This window comes from Entelurus aequoreus, linkage group LG02, assembly GCF_033978785.1.
Source record: "Entelurus aequoreus isolate RoL-2023_Sb linkage group LG02, RoL_Eaeq_v1.1, whole genome shotgun sequence".
Classification (NCBI taxonomy): domain Eukaryota; kingdom Metazoa; phylum Chordata; class Actinopteri; order Syngnathiformes; family Syngnathidae; genus Entelurus; species Entelurus aequoreus.
Genome location: NC_084732.1, coordinates 55,254,702 through 55,280,797, shown reverse-complemented (window position 1 = coordinate 55,280,797; position 26,096 = coordinate 55,254,702). Strand labels below are relative to the sequence as shown.

The window sequence follows — 26,096 nt, the reverse complement described above, 5'->3', positions numbered from 1 at the left end:
AACATGGTGCAAATTAATTCATGATTTGTTAAAAAATGTTGGTGGCTAGCTAGTTAAAATGGGATATTGTGATTTCACAAGACTGTCTTAGAAGTGATCATTTGAAAATGTTCAATTTGAAAAATGTGCACCCTTGGAGAAAATATAAAAATAAAGTGTTGCATATTGATATTTATCTGTTTCTATATATATTTATTGTGAGAAATCATTAAGATGATCAGTGTTTCCACAAAGATAAATATCATTAATTATTAATAATAACAGAGTTAAAGGTAAATTGAGCAAATTGGCTACTTCTGGCAATTTATTTAAGTGTGTATCTAACTGGTAGCCCTTCGCATTAATCAGTACCCAAGAAGTAGCCCTTGGTTTCAAAAAGGTTGGTGACCCCTGCTCTAGCCTTTAAATAGACTCCCTTTTTAGACCAGTTGATCTGCCGTTTCTTTTCTTTTCTTTTCTCCTCTGCTCCCCTCTCCCTTATGGAGGGGGAGTTGCACAGGTCCGGTGGCCACGGATGAAGTGCTGGTTGTCCAGAGTCGGGACCGGGGTGGACCGCTAGCCTGTGCATCGGTTGGGGACATCTCTACGCTGCTGACCCGTCTCCGCTCGGGATGGTTTCCTGCTGGCCCCACTATGGACTGGACTTTCGCTGATGTGTTGGATCCGCTGTGGACTGGACTTTCACAATATTATGTCAGACCCACTCGACATCCATTGCTTTCGGTCTTCCCTTGAGGGGGGGGGGGGGGGGGGGGGTTTACCCACATATGCGGTCCTCTCCAAGGTTTCTCATAGTCATTCACATTGACGTCCCACTCGGGTGAGTTTTTCCTTGCCGTATGTGGGCTCTGTACCGAGGATGTCGTTGTGGCTTGTGCAGCCCTTTGAGACACTTGTGATTTAGGGCTATATAAATAAACATTGATTGATTGATTGATATATATATATATATATATATATATATATATATATATATATATATATATATATATATATATATATATATATATATATATATATATATATATATATATATTTCCCACCGAGGCCTTCAGTGATGTCCGACTTTAAAGTTTTCCTCTCAAAATACCATAATTGATGTCACCACATGACCATTGCTGGAGAAATATTATACAGAAACACATTTATTGAAACACATCAACTGTGTACAATACGGGTTATTTTCTGGCGCATTTAAAAATCAATTAAAACGCATCAGCAATTAAAACATATCTTACGTGGTACTGTCAAAATTAAAATTGCAAAAAACATATTAAAAGTGAAAAAATAATATATTTGAACTCACAATTAGTAGGACCTATTTGACGCCATTCCCCATTTCATCGCCAGAACAGCTGAGCTAGCTTCCGGGGTTGGCAGACATGGTCTCACAAGATGTAGTTTTTCTTTAAATATCCTTCTTGAAAATGGCCTTGCAAATATATATCTGCCACCTAATCAACGTTTTGTTCTCCTTCTCTGCTATCCGGGTCTGGCTACGGCGCAACACTTCCCACTTCCTGCTAAATTTAAACTTGTGATTGGATACTCTCTTTGGAGTGACAGGTGAGTATCCAATCACAGTCTCGTTAACATCAGGCTACTTGGATAGGCTACTGTCAACAACTTGTGATCTGATTGGCTATCACAACTGTCTCTCAACTCTATGTGTTCTCACATTTATCCACTAACGGTCCCGATGAGTATCCAATCACAGGACGCGTAAATGTCACGTTCAACGTGAGGCCATCTAGAAGGCCTTACTGACAACAACTCGTGATCTGATTGGCTATCTCATCCATCAACTGTATGTCCCCGATCGCTTACAGTGCACAAACGCCTGCACTGTTGATTCTGAAGGTCTCACGCAGATTTTGTACAGCATGGCAACATAAGCTAGCTGAAGTCTGATTGGATACAAACTAAAACTAAAAACAACAGTACTGGAAGGAGCATAATATGACACGAAGAGAATATGAATACTTTTAGATATTTAGGGAAAGTTCATTCAAAAATAGTTTAATCTCTAATTATGATCATGATTTCTGGTTATGTTAGACTAGCAGAGAAGGCCTTGCTGGCCCTGACGGCACACCACTGTGTATACATATATGTATATATATATATATATATATATATATATATATATATATATATATATATATATATATATATATATATATATATATATATATATATAGGTGTGTGTGTATATTTATGTGAGTGTATATATATAAATATGTGTGTGTATGTGTGTATATATATATATATATATATATATATATATATATATATATATATATATATTTATATATATATATATATATATATATATATATATATATATATATATATATATATATATATATATATATGTATATATATGTGTGTGTATATATATATATATATATATATATATATATATGTGTGTATATATGTATATATATACATTTGTTTGTATATATGTGTATATGTGTATATATCTGTGTGTATATATGTATATAAATGTATATATGTGTGTGTATATATGTATATAAATGTATATATATGTGTATATATGTATGTGTATATACATGTACATATGTATATAAAAATCTAATCTAATCTAATTTATATCTAATATAAATATCAAAGCAAGTTTTTATCAATTTGTACAGAAAAAAAAGTCAAATAATTACATACATCGGCAATCGTGTATTCATATCATGAGGCAATTTTACATTTGTATTCGTATGCTGTATATTTAAAGGCCTACTGAAATGAAATTTTTTTATTTAAACGGGGATAGCAGATCCATTCTATGTGTCATACTTGATCATTTTGCGATATTGCCATATTTTTGCTGAAAGGATTTAGTATAGAACAACGACGATAAAGTTCGCAACTTTTGGTCTCTGATAAAAAAAAGCCTTGCCCCTACCGGAAGTAGCGTGACGTTGTCAGTTGTTCACTTCCTCATATTTTCCTATTGTTTTCAACGCAGCTAGAGCTATTCGGACCGAGAAAGCGACGATTACCCCATTAATTTGAGCGAGGATGAAAGATTCGTGGATGAGGAACGTTAGAGTGACGGACTAGAATGCAGTAAAATACATATCTTTTTTCGCTCTGACCGTAACTTAGGTACAAGCTGGCTCATTGGATTCCACACTCTCTCCTTTTTCTATTGTGGATCACGGATTTGTATTTTAAACCACCTCGGATACTATATCCTCTTGAAAATGAGAGTCCAGAACGCGAAATGGACATTCACACTGACTTTTATCTCCACGACAATACATCGACAAAGTGATAGCATCTGTCTCAAATGCAGATAGAAACAAAATAAATAAATCCCTGACTGGAAGGATAGACAGAAGATCAACAATACTATTAAACCATGTACATGTAACTACACGGTTAATAATTCTCAGCCTGGCAAAGCTTAACAATGCTGTTGCTTACGACGCTAAGGCTAACTTAGCAACTTAGCAACCGGACCTCACAGAGCTATGATAAAAACATTAGCGCTCCACCTACGCCAGCCAGCCCTCATCTGCTCATCAACACCCGTGCTCACCTGCGTTCCAGCGATCAACGGCGCGACGAAGGACTTCACCCCAACACAGATGCGGTTGGCGGCTAGCATCGGCTGGCGCGTCTGCTATCCAAATAAGTCCTTCTTGTTGTGTTGCTACAGCCAGCCGCTAATACACCGATCCCACCTACAACTTTCTTCTTTGCAATCTCCATTGTTCATTAAACAAATTGCAAAAGATTCACCAACACAGATGTCCAGAATACTGTGGAATTATGAAATGAAAACAGAGCTTTTTGTATTGGCTTCAATGGGGAAGCCATACCTCTGTTCTCCTGGCTACGTCACGCGCATACGTCATCCTCCAAAGGCGTTTTCAACCGGAAGTTTAGCGTGAAATTTAAAATTGCAGTTAACCCGGCCGTATTGGCATGTGTTGCAATGTTAAGATTTCATCATTGATATATAAACTATCAGACTGCGTGGTCGGTAGTAGTGGGTTTCAGTAGGCCTTTAATGTTACAAGTGACCCTCTGAGGGCAGCCATGACTGTCAATGAAAACAAGTTTGACACCCCTCTGCTAAGAACACAAATGATAAACTAATTGAGTTTGTAGACCAAACTGCCAAAACAACTTACATTTTTATTAAATCTCCCCATTAGGCTATTTCACGTAGAAAATACATAAAATATGAATTTGTAATTTTTCCAGTTAATCATTCCATCAAGGTTACCTAACTGCCGAAATACGCAGGCATCACATTTGAGTGCTTTGACCAAAGTGTGCAGTCTTTGTTGTTTTTAGTCAAAAGCAGACAAAGGTTGCACCAACCACAGGGTCTCTCCCAGCTTGCTAATATACTTGTGGCGGTGGGGGCGTGGCTAAGGGCGGGTAATAATGCATATGCTTTCTTTAAAAAGACAAATAAATGTGCATACATTTAAAAACCAATCTGTGTTATTAGTAATTAGTATTACCATGTATACATAATTTTTATATTGTATCGTTTTTCAATTTTTGCTGCTTATTGTACAATGTAAGACAGACCGTATATCAGTGGCGGCTGCTGGTCTTTCAAGTAGGGGAAGCTCACTTTCAGAACAAGAATACAGTCTCCAGTAACAGATAAAATATATTAAAATGCTAGATTTTACAAAGAAAAAGTCACTTACAGGATTGTAAAATGCTCTGTATCAACACTGACAACAGAATAAAAAATGCCCTGGCAGTGGTTTATAATTTAAGAGATTGCCGATTTGCCCATTTTACTGTCAATCAAAAAGGGATTCAGCCTCAGACAGATCAACCAATCATCATGCTGTGTCACCGCGCCCCGATCAGTTACATGTAGGGGAAAACCTGAACCAAAAAACAACAGATTTGTTTTTTGTTGTAATTTTTCCGTTGGCTCACATTGGTAAACATAGCTATTGATGGCTGCATGAGATGCTGCTGATGCGGATTTACTTTGCAACCTCCCTGTGTTCTTTGTATTGGGCATTGAAGTTCAATTTTAAAACCTCACTTTTGATTACAAGAAAAGTCGACCACAGCAGAGGATGGCATCTGTTTCCAAAACACATCCTAGTTCAAGACTGCCGAGGCATCTTATTTTAAATATGAAGTTGAAGCAAATGGTACTTTCCAGTCAGTGTAGGAAGTGTTCTGCTTTGCAGAGACACCAATTATGTTTACAGCAAGAGTTATATGTTGTGATGTGTCAACAAGATGCTTGAGGTATGGTTAAGTGAAAAGAAACATATGCTTTAGGGTTGGGAAAACATGGTGGTTTGGAGTTTGCTATTATTGTTTGTTATGCAAATCTAGTCGTCAAGGTTACAGTAATAATTTATTACAAAAGGAGACATTACAAGCCCGCACTAGGAAGCGGCAAGAAAATTGCTGGTTGGTCAAGTTAGTTTTCTTAAAGTGATAATGACTCACTGTGGTGAATCTGACACTCACAGCCTCAGATTGTATTGTCTGATTCAGACAATTTTCAGACACGCTCAAAAATAAACTTTAAAACAAAAATATAGATTCTCTGGTTACAACGTTAGGTACACCTGCCCACTCTCTGATCAATACAAAGCAGCAGCATAAAAAACTGCATTTGTGTCACAGCATGTAACACAAAGGTGGTATGGTCGTGGCGCCACTTTTTTGTTGGAGTTTAGCGGCTAATCTAACATTGTATTGGTCAATATTGGTAAAACAGTCCCATTTTAGATGTTGTGGACAAATAAAAACGGAATAATTTCACCTTTGTACCCATCACAGTAGGCGAGACAGAATGAGACAAGGCATGACATTGGAGGCTACAGGCAGCAGTCACAACAGTCTCCCAAGCCTGGGCCCCCTGGCTTTAAGCTACAATCTTCAAAAGCTTGAAAGTGTCCAGCTCAATACTGCCAGAACCATCACTGGTCGTCTCCGGTCCACCCCAAAATAATTTGTCCTGAAAGAGGTCCATCTCACGCCACTGGCAGCCCACTTTTGAAGGCTGATGACTGGCTCCACCAAGCTGACTACGACTCACGCAGACTGATTGCAACTCTACCTGTCTAACGGCGGTTGGCACAGAAAGACTGGCGCAGCTCAACTCTCCCGACCATCAAAAACCTCGACCTGCTACTCCCGCAGCCAGTCGGTGAGATTAGTCACCCACCCACCATGAGAACGCCCGCCCCAGCACCCATCTTTCTGACGGATACAGACAAGTCGGTGCCGCAGACGGTCCAACTGGAGAGGGGTCAGCAAACCATCCACAAGGTTTGGAGAAAACGACTTTCAGATCTACATCAATGGGTCTACGGTCTGCGGCACAGCACTGGAGAAGCCAACATGGTGACACTCCAGGGACATGATTTACTCCACAGGGAACTCGCAGTAGATTGTTCTCCACAGAGAAAGTGGCACTTGAAGCTGCTTAAAGTTGGCTGATGAGTTCAGACAACTGGGCGTGCGCGACTATCGCCTCTGATTGCAAATCCTTTGTCAACAGGACCTTGTCATTGTTTCACTCCAGAAAACTGTCGCTCAACTTGTCTCTACAAGAAAACTGTAAAACATCTGGGTCCCCAGATACTGTAATCTTCAAGGCAAGGAGATGGCAGGTGAAGAAGCCAAATTGGCCACATAAGTACTTTCACCACACTGTGACGTCTCACTGTGCCCACTGTTAAAAAAAAGACTGCAAACACAGCAGTCAGAGGCATCCAAAACTAGGTGCAAGCTCACACCCAGATGCATCAACCTAATGATTTGACACTCTGGAATTATTCAACACGAGTACCTAACATTGTAACAACATTTATAAGTCAGAAAAAAGAGAAATCATTATAAGCCCTCTTTAATGACCAAATCTACACAAGCTGCAATATTCACTTTTTAAAGTTTCGAGTGACAAAATGTTTGACCATGTTGCAGTGGGGAAATACTTTATCTCATTGTGAGATGAAGCTGTACTTACAGGCCACACTGTCACATGGTAATATTGACTCCTATGAACACACAAACGCAAAATATACTTTTAAACTTTACCTGGTTCTTATGAGAATTTGGGTCTTACAAAAACTAATACACTGCATATTAGCATTTAATTTTTTCAGTAACATTGATTTTCTCAGTGCAGCATGTCCTTAAGATAGCAGATTTTCTAAATCAATATGCTATCATTATAACAAGTAGCTATGCAAATTTGTTGGACACTCAATTGTTTATCGCCTTCATCACATATAAATGTAGCATCTTAACCCCTGATGAGTGAACAATGTTTTAATTTCAAAGCTGCTGGCGCAACTTATTGGAATGTGATTACGACAATAAACAATCAATGTGACAACGTTGTAATGGACACACACAGCACATATGTCAGGGGTCTCAAACATGCGGCCCACGGGCCAATTGCGGCCCGGGAGACGTTATTGTGCCGCCCGCACCTTAATATGAACGTTTAATGTTAGTGCGGCCCGCAAGTTTTATATGAATGGCGCTTGACAGCGTTGTGTGCGGAGCTGAAGCATTCTTGCCAATCCTCCCGATTTTCACCCGTCAACATTACTGAGGACAACAATATTGAGTCAACAATACTGAGGACAACAATATTGAGTCAACAATATTGAGGACAACAATATTGAGGGCACGAGGTTTAGCGTCCACTTTTTCTCCATACAAACAATGTGCCTGCACAGTCACATGTTATATGCGGCTTCAACAGACACACGTAAGTGACTGCAATGCATACTTAGTCAACAGTCATGCATGTCACACTGAGGGTGGCCGTATAAAAATAACTTTATCAATGTTACAAATATGCGCCACAATGTGAACCCACACCAAACAAGAATGACAAACACATTTTGGAAGAACATCCTCACCGTAACACAACATAAACACAACAGAACAAATACCCAGAATCCCTTTTAGCCCTAACTCTTCCGGGCTACAAGGAATCTACCAATCATGGTGTGGTATATGGCTCTCGAGGGCTGAACATTGACGTCACTTGCGTGATGCAGGCAGAGAAACATTTTGCTGCTTTTCTACGAGAACTCCCTCCCTCCCTCCCTTGCTCTCTCACACGCTCTCTCTCTCTCGCTCTCTCTCTCTCGCTCTCTCTCTCTCTCTCTCTCTCTCTCTGTCACTGTGTGTGTCTTTGTCGCTCCCGCCGGTCCGGGCGGGGGAGACGAGCGGTGCGGTAGCTTACGAAGGACCGAGCGACAATACAAAAGTGTGGTGCACTGGACCCCAGTGCTGATACTCCGACAGAGAGTCGCTGGGCGAATCTAACGTGTAACACGTTAGTCGTGATCGGGGCTAATTGTGCTACCGTAACTGTAAACTCCACACCTTTTTCAGTTTTCACCTGAAAAGGACCCCTTGGTCTCAATATATGGAAAATAAAACCAAACAAATTACCATGATACTGACGCCCATAAATATCTGAAAACAAGTCACTTAAAGAAACAAGTCAACAAAGCCTTGAGTAGGTTTTGTTTTAAGATGTGTGCCCTGTATCCTGAGGGGCAAAGAAGCTGTAGACCACTTGGCCACACATGAAAGCCCTCTTGCTTGGACACTAGTGGGATTGTTGGTCACAGCTCAGAACACTGTTTGGACATAGAATGACAGTGTGTGTTCCTGTGTTAGTGTGTTTTGAGTGCTGCAGGATAGTTGCATGGTGGATTTGTGATTTGCAGCAATGCAAGTGAGATATCAGGAAGTAAAACTAAAACAGTTATAAACTTACATATATTCAAGGATTCAATAACTTTATTGTCATACCAGCATACATGAGAAACATGAGATGGCAAGAAATGTACAAAACCCAAAACTAGTGAAGTTGGCACATTGTGTAAATCGTACATAAAAACAGAATACAATGATTTACAAATCATTTTCAACCTATATTCAATTAAATAGACTGCAAAGACAAGATATTTAATGTTCGAACTGAGAAATGTTGTTATTTTTTGCAAATATTAGCTTACTCGGAATTTGACGCCTGCAAAATGTTTCAAAAAAGCTGGCACAAGTTGCAAAAAAGATTGAGAAAGTGGAGGAACGCTCATCAAACACTTATTTGGAACATCCCACAGGTGAACAGGCTAATTGGGAACAGGTGGGTGCCATGATTGGGTATAAAAGCAGCTTCCATGAAATGCTCAGTCATTCACAAACAAGGACGGGGCGAGGGTAACCACTTTGTGAAGAAATGCTTGAGCAAATTGTCCAATGGTTTAAGAACAACATTTCTCAACAAGCTATTGCAAGAAATTTAGGGATTTCACCATCTAAGGCAGGGGTGGGCAATTAATTTTTACCGGGGGCCGCATAGGCAACCCGAGCACTGCTGGAGGGCCACACCGACAATATTTCAATTAAATTTTGCTCAATATTATTTTTGATATACCATAAGATAAATAATAATAATAATAATAATTAATAATAATAATAATTTCATTTAACCTAACTTAACTTTATTCAAAAGCAGATTGCTTTTGATGGTTTTATTTTTAACACTGTCTTACACAACACTTTCTGATGTACAACACAATGCAAAAATTTCTATTTCTGCACAGGGTTTATTTCTGTCACTTTATCCTGCATTCTCTTTAAAAGTCCAACATTTTTCCCCGTCAGATTTGGACAACCATCTGTTGTCACACCTGCCAGCTTGTCCCATTTCAGTCCTAACATGTCCAAACACGCATTTACCTCTGTGAACAAGTCATTACCTGTGGTTGTCTCTTTAATTGACTGCATGGCTGCCAGCTCCTCCGTGATTTGAAAGTCTGCAGTTATCCCACGTAAGAAGATGAGCAGCTGGGCGGTGTCACGTACATCGCAGCTCTCATCCAAAGCCAGCGAAAAACAGTCAAAGTCGGCTGTTCTGTTCTTCAGCTAAAGCTCCAAGTTTCCAGCGATGGTTTCAACCCGCCTCGTTACAGTGCGTTGGGAGAGTGACACGTTGTCAAATGCGGCCCTCTTCTCCGGGGATATCAGCGCAACAGAGTCCAATAAGCACTCCTTAATAAACTCTCACTTTTGTGAGAAATGACGAAACTTGTCCTGACGGCTGCATCTCTGGGGGTGTGAAATTTGGCAAAAAGTCTCGTTGGGTTTGCAGTTTTACCATCAACGCATCAGCCTCCCTTGCGCGCTCTTCATCAGACAGATTCCGGTATTTTTTCTCAGCTTCGTCGTGTAGTGGCGATTCAAATTATATTCTTTAAACACAGCAACCTGTGTACCACAAATTAAGCACACGGCTTTACCTTTAATTTCTGTAAAGAAATACTTGGCAGTCCATGTCTTGTTGGAAAAACGGCATTCGTCATCAACTTTTCCTTTTTTAGTGTGAGCTGACATCTCGGGGGTAACCGGGCATCACTTGTCTCTGTGCACCTTCTCACAGGTTACACACGGACATACGTTCATAAATAACACTTTTCAAAATAAAAGCAGCACAGTTGTATTGCACGCACGACATAGATGTTTTTTTTAAAATGTATTTTGTAATTTGTGATTGCTGCTGTTCACATTCACTCACAATCACGCACGCGCATACGTCCACACGGAAGTAATACAAATAACACTTTTCAAAACAAAAGAAGCACCGTTGTATTGCACACTCGACATTGATACATTTTAAAATTTATTTTGTAATTTATGATTGGCCTCACGCGGGCCGGACAGGGACGCACAAAGGGCCGGATGTGGCCCACGGGCCGCAGAATGCCCAGGTCTGATCTAAGGTCTGTAATATCATCAAAAGGTTCAGAGAATCTGGAGAAATCACTGCGATGATATTACGGACCTTCGATCCCTCAAGCGGTAGTGCATCGACCGACATCAGTGTGTAAAGGATATTACCAGGGAATATCAGGAACACTTCAGAAAACCACTGTCAGTAACTACAGTTTGTCGCTACATCTGTAAGTGCAAGTTAAAACTCTACTATGCAAAGCGAAAGCCATTTATCAACAACACCCAGAAACGCTTCGCTGGACCCGAGCTCATCTAAGATGTACTGATACAAAGTGAAAAAGTGTTCTGTGGTCGGACAAGTCCACATTTCAAATTGTTTTTGGAAACTGTGGACGTCGTGTCCTTTGGAACAAAGAGGAAAAGAACCATCCGGATTGTTATAGGTGCAAAGTTCAAAAGCCAGCATCTGTGATGGTATGGGAGTGTATTAGTGCCCAAAGCATGGGTAACTTACACATCTGTGAAGGCGCCATTAATGCTGAAAGGTACATACAGGTTTTGGAGCAACATATGTTGCTATCCAAGCAACGTTATCATGGACACCCCTGCTTATTTCAGCAAGACAATGCCAAGCCACGTGTAACAACAGCAAGGCTTCAGATTAGAAGAGTGCGGGTACTAGACTGGCCTGCCTGTAGTCCAGACCTGTCTCCCATTGAAAATGTGTGGCACAATATGAAGCCTAAAATGCCACAACGGAGACCCCGGACAGTTGAACAACTTAAGCTGTACATCAAGCAAGAATGGGAAAGAATTCCACCTGAAAAGCTTCAGAAATTGGTCTCCTCAGTTCCCAAACATTTACTGAGTGTTGTTAAAAGGAAAGGCCATGTAACACAGTGGTAAAAAAGCCCGTGCCAACTTTTTTGCAATGTGTTGCTGCCATTAAATTCTAAGTTAATCATTATTTGCAAAAAAAATAAACTTTCTCAGTTCAAACATTAAATATCTTGTCTTTGCAGTCTATTCAATTGAATATAAGTTTAAAAGGATTTGCAAATCATCGTTTTCTGTTTTTATTTACGAATTACACAACGTGCCAACTTCACTGGTTTTGGGTTTTGTAGTTCCCAAGGTCACAGATTTAGCCCATTGAGTATGTACATAATAATGTAAATAGAACATTATGCAAATATCAATCAATCAATGTTTACATGTAAAGCCCTAAATCACGAGTGTCTCAAAGGGCTGCACAAGCCACAACGACATCCTCGACTCAGATCCCACATCAGGACAAGAAAAAACTCAACCCAATGGGACGACAATGAGAAACCCCCCCCCCTGGGCGACCGGCGCAATGGACGTCGAGTGGATCTAGCATAATATTGTGAGAGTGCAGTCCATAGTGGGTCTAACATAATAGTGTGAGAGTCCAGTCCATAGTGGGGCCAGCAGGAGATCATCTTGAGTGGAAACAAGTCAGCAGCGCAGAGACGTCCCCAACTGATGCACAGATGAGTGGTCCACCCTGGGTCCCGGCTTTGGTCAGCTAGCGGTTCATCTGTGGTCACCCAATCTGTGCCCCCCTCTCTCCACGAAGGAGAGTGGGGGCACAAGTAGAAAAGAAAAGGCAGATCAACTGGTCTAAAAGGGGGGTTTATTTAAAGGTTAGAGTATACAAATTAGTTTTAAGATGGGACTTAAATGCTTCTACTGAGGTAGCATCTCTAACTATTACCGGGAGGGCATTCCAGAGTACTGGAGCCCGAATAGAAAACGCTCTATAGCCCGCAGACTTTTTTTGGGCTCTGGGAATCACTAATAAGCCGGAGTTCTTTGAACGCAGATTTCTTGCCGGGACATATGGTACAATACAATCAGCAAGATAGGATGGAGCTAGACCGTGTAGTATTTTATACGTAAGTAGTAAAACCTTAAAGTCACATCTTAAAGGCCTACTGAAATGCGATTTTCTTATTTAAACGGGGATAGCAGGTCCATTCTATGTGTCATACTTGATCATTTCGCGATATTGCCATATTTTTGCTGAAATGATCTAGTAGAGAACATCGATGATAAAGTTCGCAACTTTTGGTCGCTGATAAAAAAGCCTTGCCTGTACCGGAAGTAGCAGACGATATGCGCGTGACGTCACCGGTTGTGGAGCTCCTGAATGTGTAAATAGAGTATCCTAATTTAGTTCGAGGTATTTTCATATCTAAAGTCACAGTTTAAGTGTATGTTTCCAAGCTGAATGCCACAAGACATGTTATTCCGCCACGCCAGCAGGGGGAGCACTCGTATAGGAAAGGAGGAAAATGGGAGGTGCTTGTTAGTGCTTCCGTGTCTCAGTCAGGTCACACCCTGCGATGACAACGCAATCAAGCACTTTGTGTCTCGTTTTTATTCCTATAAAACAGGTCTGTAAAGTGTGATAATATTAACACATTTGTCTCCAAGCAATTATAAGCGTTTCTGAATATAGAAATATCGAAGTATATTGTTTAAAAGTGTGTATGTGTGATGAAATTTGTAACGTTCAATAAGCGATGTCTCCCTTTGTGTGTGAGCGCGTGGTTGGGCGGGAATGGCGGCGGCAGTGGATTTGTTGAAGTTAAACTGTGATTGTTAAGAAGTTTTATAGGTATAGTCAGGTAACAATGTGTGTAATTGTAATTGATTTATAATGACAGTGACAATATAGAAAAAAGCGTTCAAGAAATCAGCAATATTAAAAAAGAAGCAATGTCAGGATACAGTACAAACATGTAAGATGAAGAGGTTTATTAAGCAACAGTACCGTTATGTGATGCTTATACACAGGAAATATAGTGTTTGGGTATGTAACGATCAATCCTCCATGTTTTTGTGAATTTGTTTTATCATTTCAAAAGTAAAGATGTAATTGTTTAACGATGTGAATGAACAAATGTAGAACTGAAATTACATTATCGAAACTATTTGGATGTGATTAAAAGCACAATAGAAATGCAAATGAGAGTAAAGAAATCAAGAAATGTTTAATAAAAGAGTCAGGTCACACCCTGCGATGACAACGCAATCAAGCACTTTGTGTCTCGTTTTTATTCCTATAAAACAGGACACACCACATCGAACACTGGGACCAGGCTACTCAGTGCGAGGCCTGTAACATTTACAATCATGGCCACCAGCAGCGAGAGCGATTCGGACCGAGAAAGCGACGATTTCCCCATTAATTTGATCGAGGATGAAAGATTTGTGAATGAGGAAAGTGAGAGTGAAGGACTAGAGGGCAGTGGAAGCGATTTAGATAGGGAAGATGCTGTGAGAGGCGGGTGGGACCTGATATTCAGCTGGGAATGACTAAAACAGTAAATAAACACAAGACTTATATATACTCTATTAGCCACAACACAACCAGGCTTATATTTAAAATGCCACAAATTAATCCCGCATAACAAACACCTCCCCCCTCCCGTCCATATAACCCGCCAATACAAATCAAACACCCGCACAACACACTCAATCCCACAGCCCAAAGTACCGTTCACCTCCCCAAAGTTCATACAGCACATATATTTCCCCAAAGTCCCCAAAGTTACGTACGTGACATGCACATAGCGGCACGCACGTACAGGCAAGCAATCAAATGTTTGGAAGCCGCAGCTCATGCGTACTCATGGTTCCGCGTCTGCGTATCCAACTCAAAGTCCTCCTGGTAAGAGTCTCTGTTGTCCCAGTTCTCCACAGGCCAATGGTAAAGCTTGACTGTCATCTTTCGGGAATGTAAACAATGAAACACCGGCTACGTGTTTGTGTTGCTGCAGCCGGACGGAATACACCGCTTCCCACCTACAGCTTTTTTCTTTGCTGTCTCCATTGATCATTGCAAAAGATTCACCAACACAGATGTCCAGAATACTGTGGAATTTTGCGATGAAAACAGACGACTTAATAGCTGGCCACAATGCTGTCCCAAAATGTCCTCTACAATCCATGACGTCACGCGCAGGCGTCATCCTACCGAGACGTTTTCAGCAGGATATTTCTCGGGAAATTTAAAATTGCACTTTAGTAATCTAACCCGGCCGTATTGGCATGTGTTGCAATGTTAAGATTTCATCATTGATATATAAACTATCAGACTGCGTGGTCGGTAGTAGTGGGTTTCAGTAGGCCTTTAAGTGCACAGGAAGCCAGTGCAGGTGAGCCAGTATAGGCGTAATATGATCAAACTTTCTTGTTCTTGTCAAAAGTCTAGCAGCCGCATTTTGTACCAACTGTAATCTTTTAATGCTAGACATAGGGAGACCCGAAAATAATACGTTACAGTAATCGAGACGCGACGTAACGAACGCATGAATAATGAAGTCAGTGTTGGTGGTGGACAAAATGGAATGAATTTTAGCGATATTACGGAGATGAAAAAAGGCTGTCTTAGTAACATTCTTAATGTGTGACTCAAATGAGAGAGTTGGGTCGAAGATAATACCCAAATTCTTTACCGAGTCGCCTTGTGTAATTGTTTGGTTGTCAAATGTTAAGGTGGTATTATTAAATAGGATAGGTTAATAGGAATATATTACAAATAAAATAGAATGTGATCCTACTGTCTAAATAGAATGTAAAACAGTGCAGTGAAGACACAACAAACTCCTTCCCTGTCTCACATGGACACACACCTGTTGTTGTTGACTTTTGTTGGATTGACAGGCTTTGCTATCACGTCTGCGAGAGCGCCAAGGTCGCGGAACAGACACGCAACCACACCCTATCCCACGCCTTCGACGCTTCACCCCGCGTGGTCTGATGGAAAACAGAGCAGTACCCCTACTGGCTGGCAGCTTCGGTCCAGATGCCCGCCCCCTCACCCTTTGTTGCAAATCTCGATTTGTATGTCGTAACATGTATATGTGCTTTGCTATGGAGATTTTTTTCCCACTCCAGACTGGGCCCCCCTCAATAGGAGCCGAATCTGAAATAAACTTTTTTTTAATTCATCCTCCACCAGCATCTACCTTTTACGGGGCGCCGTAAGTGGCAACCCATTACCATTCCTGTTCTGCTCCCTGTACAATGTTTATCTAATCTTGAATGGGTTTGTAGTGAAAATGACATTTTGTTGTACTTGTGCAATGACAATAAAAGAGCACACCATATTGTACCATACAATACCATACCATAATATTGCTAAAGCAAAGCATTGGCCTGATAATGCTGCCATAACTGGATTTAAAAGTTAAAGTTAAAGTGCCACAAATAGTCACACACACACTAGGTGTGGTGAAATTAACCTCTGGATTTGACCCATCCCCTTGTTCCACCCCCTGGGAGGTGAGGGGAGCAGTGAGCAGCAGCGGTGGCCGCGCTCGGGAATAATTTTGGTGATTTAACCCCCAATTCCAACCCTTGATGCTGAGTGCCAAACAGGGAGGTAATTGGTCCCATTTGTATAGTCTTTGGTATGACTCGGCCAGGGTTTGAACTCACAACCTACTGATCTCAGTGCGGACACTCTAACCACAAGGCCACTGAGCAAAAGATAGCATAGGTTTTACTAAGTAAACTTATGAACCAGGTCTACCAGTAATAGTGTAAGTAACATGTTCTAGAAACCTAGTGAATTTTCCAGAAAAAAAGGATAATAATAATAATTGCTGTAAGAATAATATTTTGATTGGATTTATATAGAACTTTACTAGAAATGTAAAGCGCTCAACACTGAGAACCCATTATTCATTCACTTCACAATCACAGTAATGGTGGCAGGCTTCATCTGTAGCCACAGTTGTCTAGGGCATACTGCCAATTCATGCCAACGGTCTCTCCGGCCACCATCAAACATGCATTCATTCATTTATGACAATCCCACTAAAAATATCCATCTGGATCTAATCAAGGCCAAGCAGGGTGACTCCTACTGCCATGACTGAACCCACACACACACGGAAAGGCACAGTGACTCATCATCGACTGGAAAAGGAAGTGGTATGAAGCTAAAACATGTACAACTTTGTCGAAAACTGATTGCTTGAACCTAAAAAAAACTAATCATGCATGCACTCCTGAAAAACAAAGCGGCTACTATTGAATTCCAAGCAGGCAAGTACTTCATTAGCGAAAAAAGAAGGATTTTTCTTTTGGCCTTTTTTTGGGTAGACTCATGTACATTTGTAAGTACCCACTTACACTGGTGAGTAGAGTTGTTACAATCAATGGGAGGCCACAAAGGCAAACATCACTTTGTCTTTTAGTTTGTTACTAGACCACCAGATTTGTTTAAAACCTTTAACTTAATGAGCATCTGTTGTGCAGAGAAGAAATGGCTGAGCAAATTACCAGTTAACTGGTTCATGACAGACAGGAGCTGATCCTGTTCTTGTCTTATTGGTCACACACAACTTTGGAAACAGATTGGCAGATGAGATTTTCAGTGAAATTCTCATGATCCTTCATGACTGGTGGACTTATGTCTTTTTGTTTCAGTTCCGTTTCCTTCCCAGTTATCTTCTTTTCTAAGTCCACATTCTGGTTCAGCATTTCAGGCTGTAATTTCACCTCTGCCAAAATTGCTGGTTCCTCACCTGTTTCTGATTGCCATTTGTCATCAAACCAAGGGCACTGGTTCATAATTTTTTTTATCCTACACTCCGTGTATTCTGTATTTCTGAACTCCACATCACACCTGTAAGTTTTTGCCTCTGCCTCTGTTCCTGCTTGCATCTGCGCAAACAGATGGGTTTTTTGACTAACCCATGACCCACTGCTTCGTCCACGCTGGTGCTTTGATTGATTGATTGAAGCTTTTATTAGTAGCTTGCACAGTACAGTACATATTCCGTACAATTGACCACTAAATGGTAACACCCGAATAAGTTTTTCAACTTGTTTAAGTCGGGGTCCACGTTAATCAATTCATGCTACCTGTTTTGCCTTCTGTCTCTGCAACCTGAGGTGTAACAGTATCAGTACTGAAAAACGCAATATTGAGAAAAGGTAGCCTTTACTAATACTGTATTTTCCGCACTATAAGGCGCACCGGATTATAAGGCGCACCTTCAATGAATGGCATATTTTAAAACTTTGTTCATATACAAGGTGCACCGCATTATAAGGCGCATAGAATAGACGCTACAGTAGAGGCTGGGGTTACGTTATGCATCCATTAGATGGAGCTGCGCTAAAGGGAATGTCAACAAAACAGTCAGAGAGGTCAGTCAAACTTTATTAATAGATTACAAACCAGCGTTCTGACAACTCTCTTCACTCCCAAAATGAATAAACAGCTATTTTATTATTTTCCCTGAGGTAAAGCAAGGTATAACATGTAGTGCAACATTTATATCACATAGTGGAGGGGAACTTTTCCCTGATTCAATAAACACGTAAAAAACAGTGATACTGTTACGGTAAATCAAACGTTAGTGCAATCACAATATAGTAACACTCGAAATAGTGCAGAGCAATAACAATATATCAATAACTCAACGTTGCTCAAACGTTAATGTCACACAACACAACACACAAAATAAACATGTAAAGCTCACTTAATGAAGTTATTCCTCATCCACGAATCCCTCGAATTCTTCTTCTTCAGTGTCCGAATCAAACAGTTGGGCGAATACGGCATCCAACATGCCCGGCTCCGTCTCATTGAAGTCGTCATTAATGGAGTCAGTGTCGCTGCTGCTCTATTCCCGTGTTCTACTGCGTGACTGATCGTCTTAAGTTTAAACTCTGCGTCGTAAGCGTGTCTCTTAATAGGAGCCATTTTTGGGTCTTTACATAAACAAACAAATGGAAATGAAACGGCACGCCTCGCGCAGTCATATATCCCAGCATGCATCGCGCGCTTCTTCTTCTCCTACGGGGGAAAATGAAATCGGCGGCTGCTTACCGTAGTTGCGATTAAATGATTGAAACTTTTACCTGTTGGAGGCTCAATATTGGTCCATATATAAGGCGCACCGGATTATAAGGCGCACTGTCAGCATTTGACAAAATTGGAGGTTTTTAGGTGAGCCTTATAGTGTGGAACATACGGTAATAATAATTACACCTGTTTTATTATTTTTTCCAAGAGTTTTGAATAATTTGTACGTGAACTGAAACAAATGTTCCCATATATGGATGTAATAATAAACAGTTTAATGATAAACCTTCCCATGGTTCATATTACCGTTTTAAATTAAAACCGTTTCCATATCGCTATTTTTTGCAGCTTTGCTTCAAGTGATTCATATACATGTGGTGAGGTAATACGAGCTAGCAGAGCTGCGGCTTATGTTTATGAAGCTTTTACGGTATGCTGCTCATAGTACCGTTACTAGTAGTTATGACATTTAGAGGTCTGGGATGTTTGTTTCTATTTCGGGATATTTTTCTGTTTTTGTTTACCTTCGAGGCATTTGTACACCCACCGGAGTTTCTCTACACTTTACTTTCTGCCGTGTGTTTGAGTCATACTTGCCAACCCTCCCGGATTTTCCGGGAGACTCCCGGAATTCAGCGCCTCTCCCGAAAACCTCCCGGAAGAAATTTTTTCCCGAAAATCTCCCGGAATTCAGCCGGAGCTGAAGGCCACGCCCCCTCCAGCTCCAAACGGACCTGAGTGGGGACAGCGGCGACAGTCTGTTTTCACGTCCGCTTTCCCACGATATAAACAGCGTGCCTGCCCAATCACGTTATAACTGTAGAATGATTGAGGGCGAGTTCTTGGTTTCTTATGTGGGTTTATTGTTAGGCAGTTTCATTAACATCCTCCCAGCGTGGTAACAACACACAACAACAGCAGTCACGTTTTCGTCTACCATAAAGCAGTTCGTCTGCCGTTAACAGAAATGTTGTGACATTCTTAAACAGGACAATACTGCCATCTACTGGATAGCCTCCGGAACACTGAAATTCAAGTATTTATTTTATTTATATGTATAATAAAAAATAATAATTTAAAAAAATAAAAAAAATATATATATATATATATATATATATATATATATATATATATATATATATATATATATATATATATATATATATATATATATATATATATATATATATATATATATATATATATATTTATATATAGCTTGAATTCACTGAAAGTCAAGTATTTCATACATACATATATATATATATATATATATATGAAATATATATGAAATACTCGAGTTGGTGAATTCTAGCTGTAAATATGTATACTCCTCTCTCTATATATATTTATATATATATAGTTAGAATTCACTGAAAGTCAAGTATTTCATATATATATATATATATATATATATATATATATATATATATATATATATATATATATATATATATATATATATATATATATATATATGAAATATATATAAAATACTCGAGTTGGTGAATTCTAGCTGTAAATATGTATACTCCTCCCCTCTTAACCACGCCCCCGTCCCCCACGCCCCTGCCCCACCCCCACCCCCGACCACGCCCCACCCACCCCCCGGAATCGGAGGTCTCAAGGTTGGCAAGTATGGTTTGAGTACCCTTGGCTTCTGATTGGATCTGCCTCTTACCAGCGCGAATGAGATGACGCCGTGGGCGGGACGATGCTGGAGACAGAGGAGCGGATGCATATGAGCCTAAATAACCAGTTTTAAATGGGCTTGTCGGAATAAAAAAAAGGCAGACACTTGTCTGATGATTCTTACATTTAATATGATACTAACGGCGATAATGAGGGTAAATATGAAGAGTTCATTTGCAAAAGAAGATATCTCCGTTTCTGTGAATTCTCAATAAATGAGTATTTCTATTACAAACTTTAGGTAATATCTGTGAAACTACAGTTAAGTGGCTTTCACTAAGTAGGAAATACTTAACAAAATGGAAGTGTTTAAAAATATATAACTTTATTGAAAATAAACATTTTTTTCAATTACTTATTTTTTTCTGTTGACAAAAGCAGACATATCCAATTCGTGTTTTAGTGCAAACAGTTAACTCAATTTCATGTCTTAAATACAATTTATAACAGGCAATAATCTACACTAATTAGGCGTACTTCCTGATAATAAACCGTTATTCTTGAAAGTGTCTTAATTTTAAATGTGCACTATATTATTTGAAAAGGAATAGCTTAAGCAATGTAATGAGATGTAAAAAACATTAGGAACTAAAAAGAAAAACTACAGTGACAAAAATAATATTATTTTTGTCACATGCACTAGAATCTTGATTCGTATTGGAAATACACTAAGTTGTTTTGTTTGAATGAAAATGTCTTGACATTTGACATAATATCTCATATCTCAGTAACCGTATATTTTTTGGCATGATGACAAATTACACAAAAATTTGGCTCTTGAACGGGGCTTAGCAGACTTGGACCCGCTCCTGTGCTCAGGTCAGGACAGAGTATTTCACGGATACATCTCTCGTCTTCTGCTCAAGAGGATTAGCTACTTTAGATGGTCTACGTTTTACTGTCTTCACATCCATGTAAGTCAACAGTGTGGCATCTCGTGTTGACTTTGCAGTACAGTGTTTGATGTATGTAGGCCAGTGTTTTTCAACCTTTTTTGAGCCAAGGCACATTTTTTTCATTGAAAAAATCCTGAGGCACACCACAAGCAGAAATCATTAAAAAACTAAACTCAGTAGCCGATATTGGCAACAAAAAGTCGTTCTCTCAATTGTTGGATGTGAATTTAAACCATTACCAAGCATGCATCAATCAGCTTTTGACTCAAAGTAGGTGTACTGTCACGACCTGTCACATCACGCCGTGACTTATTTTGAGGTTTTTTTTGTGTTTTCCTTTGTGTAGTGTTTTAGTTCTTGTCTTGCGCTCCTATTTTGGTGTTTTTTCCTGTTTTGTTGGTATTTTCCTGTTGCAGTTTCATGTCTTCCTTTAGCGCTATTCTCCACACCTGTTTTGTTTTAGCAATCAAGAATATTTAAGTTGTGCGGACACGTTCCTTCTTTGTGGGGACATTGTTGATTTTCATGTCATGTATGGGTGTACTTTGTGGACGCCGTCTCCACGCCACACACTGTAAGTCTTTGCTGTCATCCAGGATTTTGTGTTTTGTTTACTTTGCAGCCAGTTCAGTTTTAGTTTTGTTTTGCATAGCCATGCCTAAGCCTCAATGCCTTTTCTTAGCGGCACTCGCCTTTTGTTTATTTTTGGTTTAAGCATAAAATACCTTATTACCTGCACGCTGCTTCCCGCTGTCGTCTGCATATTGTGATCACGACACGACCTGTTCCCGACATCTACAAAGCAATCACCTACCTACTGCCACCTACTGATATGGAAGAGTATAACATGGTTACCCTGCCGAGCTCCAGATAGTACAGACACTCAACAACGGTACAATATTTACGGATCATAATTACTTGTGTGCAAAAAATATTTTTAATCCAATTAGGTGAAATTACAAAATCTCCCACAGCACACCAGACTGTATCTCACGGCACACTAGTGTGCCGCGGCACAGTCCGGAGAAGACAGCTTTCAAGCTTGACAAGCGGTGTTGTTGTGGACACAAACTACACCGGGTGTCCGCCTCTTCCATAGTGACGCGCTCGTTTCGCCACATTACGAGTATATTCGTCCGATTTTCCCTTTATTTTCCTCCCTCGCGGTGACAGGACAACAGCCTCTGTTCGTCAAATTTCTCCATTTAATTATCCTCGGAGTCCAAAGTTTTTTAGCTTGAAGTCCCGTTAGCATCACTCACATGCTGGCACCGCTAGGACCCAAAGTCGGCTTTTGCTCAGAAACAGCTGTGGCATCTATCAGCTTCTGCCACAAAATAGCAACTTGGATGCAGATTTCAATGGGATGCATCGCTTGTTGCACGAAAATTGATTTGAGTGCTTAAAACAGCGCTGTGCAAAGAGTAGTTTGCTATCCATCCATCCATCCATCTTCTTCCGCTTATCCGAGGTCGGGTCGCGGGGGCAGCAGCCTTAGCAGGGAAGCCCAGACTTCCCTCTCCCCAGCCACTTCGTCCAGCTCTTCCCGGGGGATCCCGAGGCGTTCCCTGGCCAGCCGGGAGACATAGTCTTCCCAACGTGTCCTGGGTCTTCCCCGTGGCCTCCTACCGGTCGAACGTGCCCTAAACACCTCCCTAGGGAGGCGTTCGGGTGGCATCCTGACCAGATGCCCGAACCACCTCATCTGGCTCCTCTCGATGTGGAGGAGCAGCGGCTTTACTTTGAGCTCCCCCCGGATGGCAGAGCTTCTCACCCTATCTCTAAGGGAGAGCCCCGCCACCCGGCGGAGGAAACACGTTTCGGCCGCTTGTACCCGTGATCTTGTCCTTTCGGTCATAACCCAAAGCTCATGACCATAGGTGAGGATGGGAACGTAGATCGACCAGTCAATTGAGAGCTGAGCCGGAAGGCTCCGCAACCCGGAGATGGCACTCCACCCTTTTCCGGGCGAGAACCATGGACTCTGACTTGGAGGTGCTGATTCCCATCCCAGTCGCTTCACACTCAGCTGCGAACCGATCCAGTAAGAGCTGAGGATCCTGGCCAGATGAAGCCATCAGGACCACATCATCTGCAAAAAGCAGAGACCTAATCCTGCAGCCACCAAACCAGATCCCCTCAACGCCTTGACTGCGCCTAGAAATTCTGTCCATAAAAGTTATGAACAGAATCGGTGACAAAGGGCATCCTTGGCGGAGTCCAACCCTCACTGGAAACATGTTCGACTTACTGCCGGCAATGCGGACCAAGCTCTGGCACTGATCATACAGGGAGCGGACGGCCACAATCAGACAGTCCGATACCCCATACTCTTTGAGCACTCTCCACATGACTTCCCGAGGGACACGGTCGAATGCCTTCTCCAAGTCCACAGAACACATGTAGACTGGTTCGGCAAACTCCCATGCACCCTCAAGGACCCTGCCGAGAGTATAGAGCTGCTCCACAGTTCCACGACCAGGACGAAAACCACACTGTTCCTCCTGAATCCGAGGTTCGACTATCCGGCATAGCCTCCTCTCCAGTACACCCGAATAGACCTTACCGGGAAGGCTGAGGAGTGTGATCCCACGATAGTTAGAACACACCCTCCGGTTCCCCTTCTTAAAGAGAGGAACCACCACCCCGGTCTGCCAATCCAGAGGTACCGCCCCCGATGTCCATGCGATGCTGCAGACTCTTGTAAACCAAGACAGCCCAACAGCATCCATAGCCTTAAGGAACTCCGGGCGGATCTCATCCACCCCCGGGGCCTTGCCACCGAGGAGTTTTTTAACTACCTCAGCAACCTCAGCCCCAGAAATAGGAGAGCCCACCACAGATTCCCCAGGCACTGCTTCCTCATAGGAAGACGTGTTGGTGGGATTAAGGAGGTCTTCGAAGTATTCCCTCCACCGATCCACAACATCCGCAGTCGAGGTCAGCAGAACACCATCCTCACCATACACAGTGTTGATAGTGCACTGCTTCCCCTTCCTGAGGCGGCGGATGGTGGTCCAGAATCGCTTCGAAGCCGTCCGGAAGTCGTTTTCCATGGCTTCCCCGAACTCCTCCCATGTCCGAGTTTTTGCCTCCGCGACCGCTGAAGCCGCACACCGCTTGGCCTGTCGGTACCTGTCCGCTGCCTCAGGAGTCCTATGAGCCAAAAGAACCCGATAGGACTCCTTCTTCAGCTTGACGGCATCCCTCACCGCCGGTGTCCACCAACGGGTTCTAGGATTACCGCCACGACAGGCACCAACTACCTTGCGGCCACAGCTCCAATCAGCCGCCTTGACAATAGAGGCGCTTAACATGGTCCATTCGGACTCAATGTCTAGCACCTCCCTCGTGACATGTTCAAAGTTCTTCCGGAGGTGGGAATTGAAACTCTCTCTGACAGGAGACTCTGCCAGACGTTCCCAGCAGGCCCTCACAATGCGTTTGGGCCTGCCAGGTCTGTCCAGCATCCTCCCCCACCATCGCAGCCAACTCACCACCAGGTGGTGATCGGTAGAAAGCTCCGCCCCTGTCTTCACCCGAGTGTCCAAAACATGAGGCCGCAAATCTGATGACACAACTACAAAGTCGATCATGGAACTGCGGCCTAGGGTGTCCTGGTGCCAAGTGCACATATGGACACCCTTATGTTTGAACATGGTGTTCGTTATGGACAATCTGTGACGGGCACAGAAGTCCAATAACAAAACACAGCTCGGGTTCAGATCCGGGCGGAAATTCTTCCCAATCACGCCTCTCCAGGTTTCACTGTCGCTGCCAACATGAGCGTTGAAGTCCCCCAGTAGAACGAGGGAATCACCCGGGAGAGCACTCTCAAATACTCCCTCGAGCGAATCCAAAAAGGGTGGGTACTCTGAGCTGCGGTTTGGCGCATAAACGCAAACCACAGTCAGGACCCGTTCCCCCACCCGAAGGCGGAGGGAAGCTACCCTCTCGTCCACCGGGTTGAACTCCAACATGTTTGCTAGCATCAGTAAAAAAAAAAATCAAAAATGGCATTTATCGGTTTTTGCAAATGAACTTTTCATATTACTATCCATTATTAATATTGAAAATAAATAAAGACACTACCGGCCGATGCTGATATGTCAAAATATCAAATATCGGCACCGATAATCAGTCGACCCCTGATTTTACGACAAAACCCAACTGGTCGACACAGAGTGGATACTCTCCGGGGATTCTTACCTAAGTGGAGTTTTTACTTGCCTCCGTTGCCAAGTGCTTGTTCATGCGGGCTTCAGTTCAGTTGGTTGGCTTTTGAAACGTTCCTTATGGCACAGAGGTGAGACCATACAAGCTCAGCTTTGCCCCACTCCTTTTGGACACTTAATCACTTCAGCAAAAATGTGTGCTTGTTCATTTTTAACATGTTTTAAAAATCAATGATGAAATTTCCTTTTTTTTCCTCAACATCTATTCATTCATATTTTATTGTTAATATTCTAACATGCAATACATGTGCTTCATTAACCACAATTAGCTTATAATTAGCATCATAGCTCAAACTTCTGGTTCAGACCCAAGAAACTTTGTGAGCATTTTGGTGCAAGCGGCTGAGCGAACACGCAGCTAAATAAGTAACAAAAAAACGGTATCATAAAAAAAATTACCCACATGACTAAAACAATCAAATTGTTAAAATAGTAGTTACTCAGTAGTCACTTCTGCCCGCTTATATTCTATCAGCCCCAAATCATACACCTTTATGTAGAGCAACCTCCTGATTCATACATTATCCACATAAATATTGTTCACTACTTTATGGAAACTGGATATAAATGTATTTGTTAAATCCTGCTAATAAACAAAAATATGACGTAGGTAATTAAATGTTATGCTCCTGTTGACTGAGCAAGCACCTTCATTTTGGAAATATAATTATTTTTGTTACAGCTTTT

At 41.5% G+C, this 26,096-nt stretch overlaps 1 long non-coding RNA gene across 1 annotated transcript in view; it reads left to right on the top strand.

Annotated features, from left to right (window-relative positions):
- Positions 1 to 26,096, top strand: part of LOC133635932 (uncharacterized) — a 578,226-nt gene that overhangs the window by 528,971 nt on the left and 23,159 nt on the right. The window lies entirely within an intron of this gene.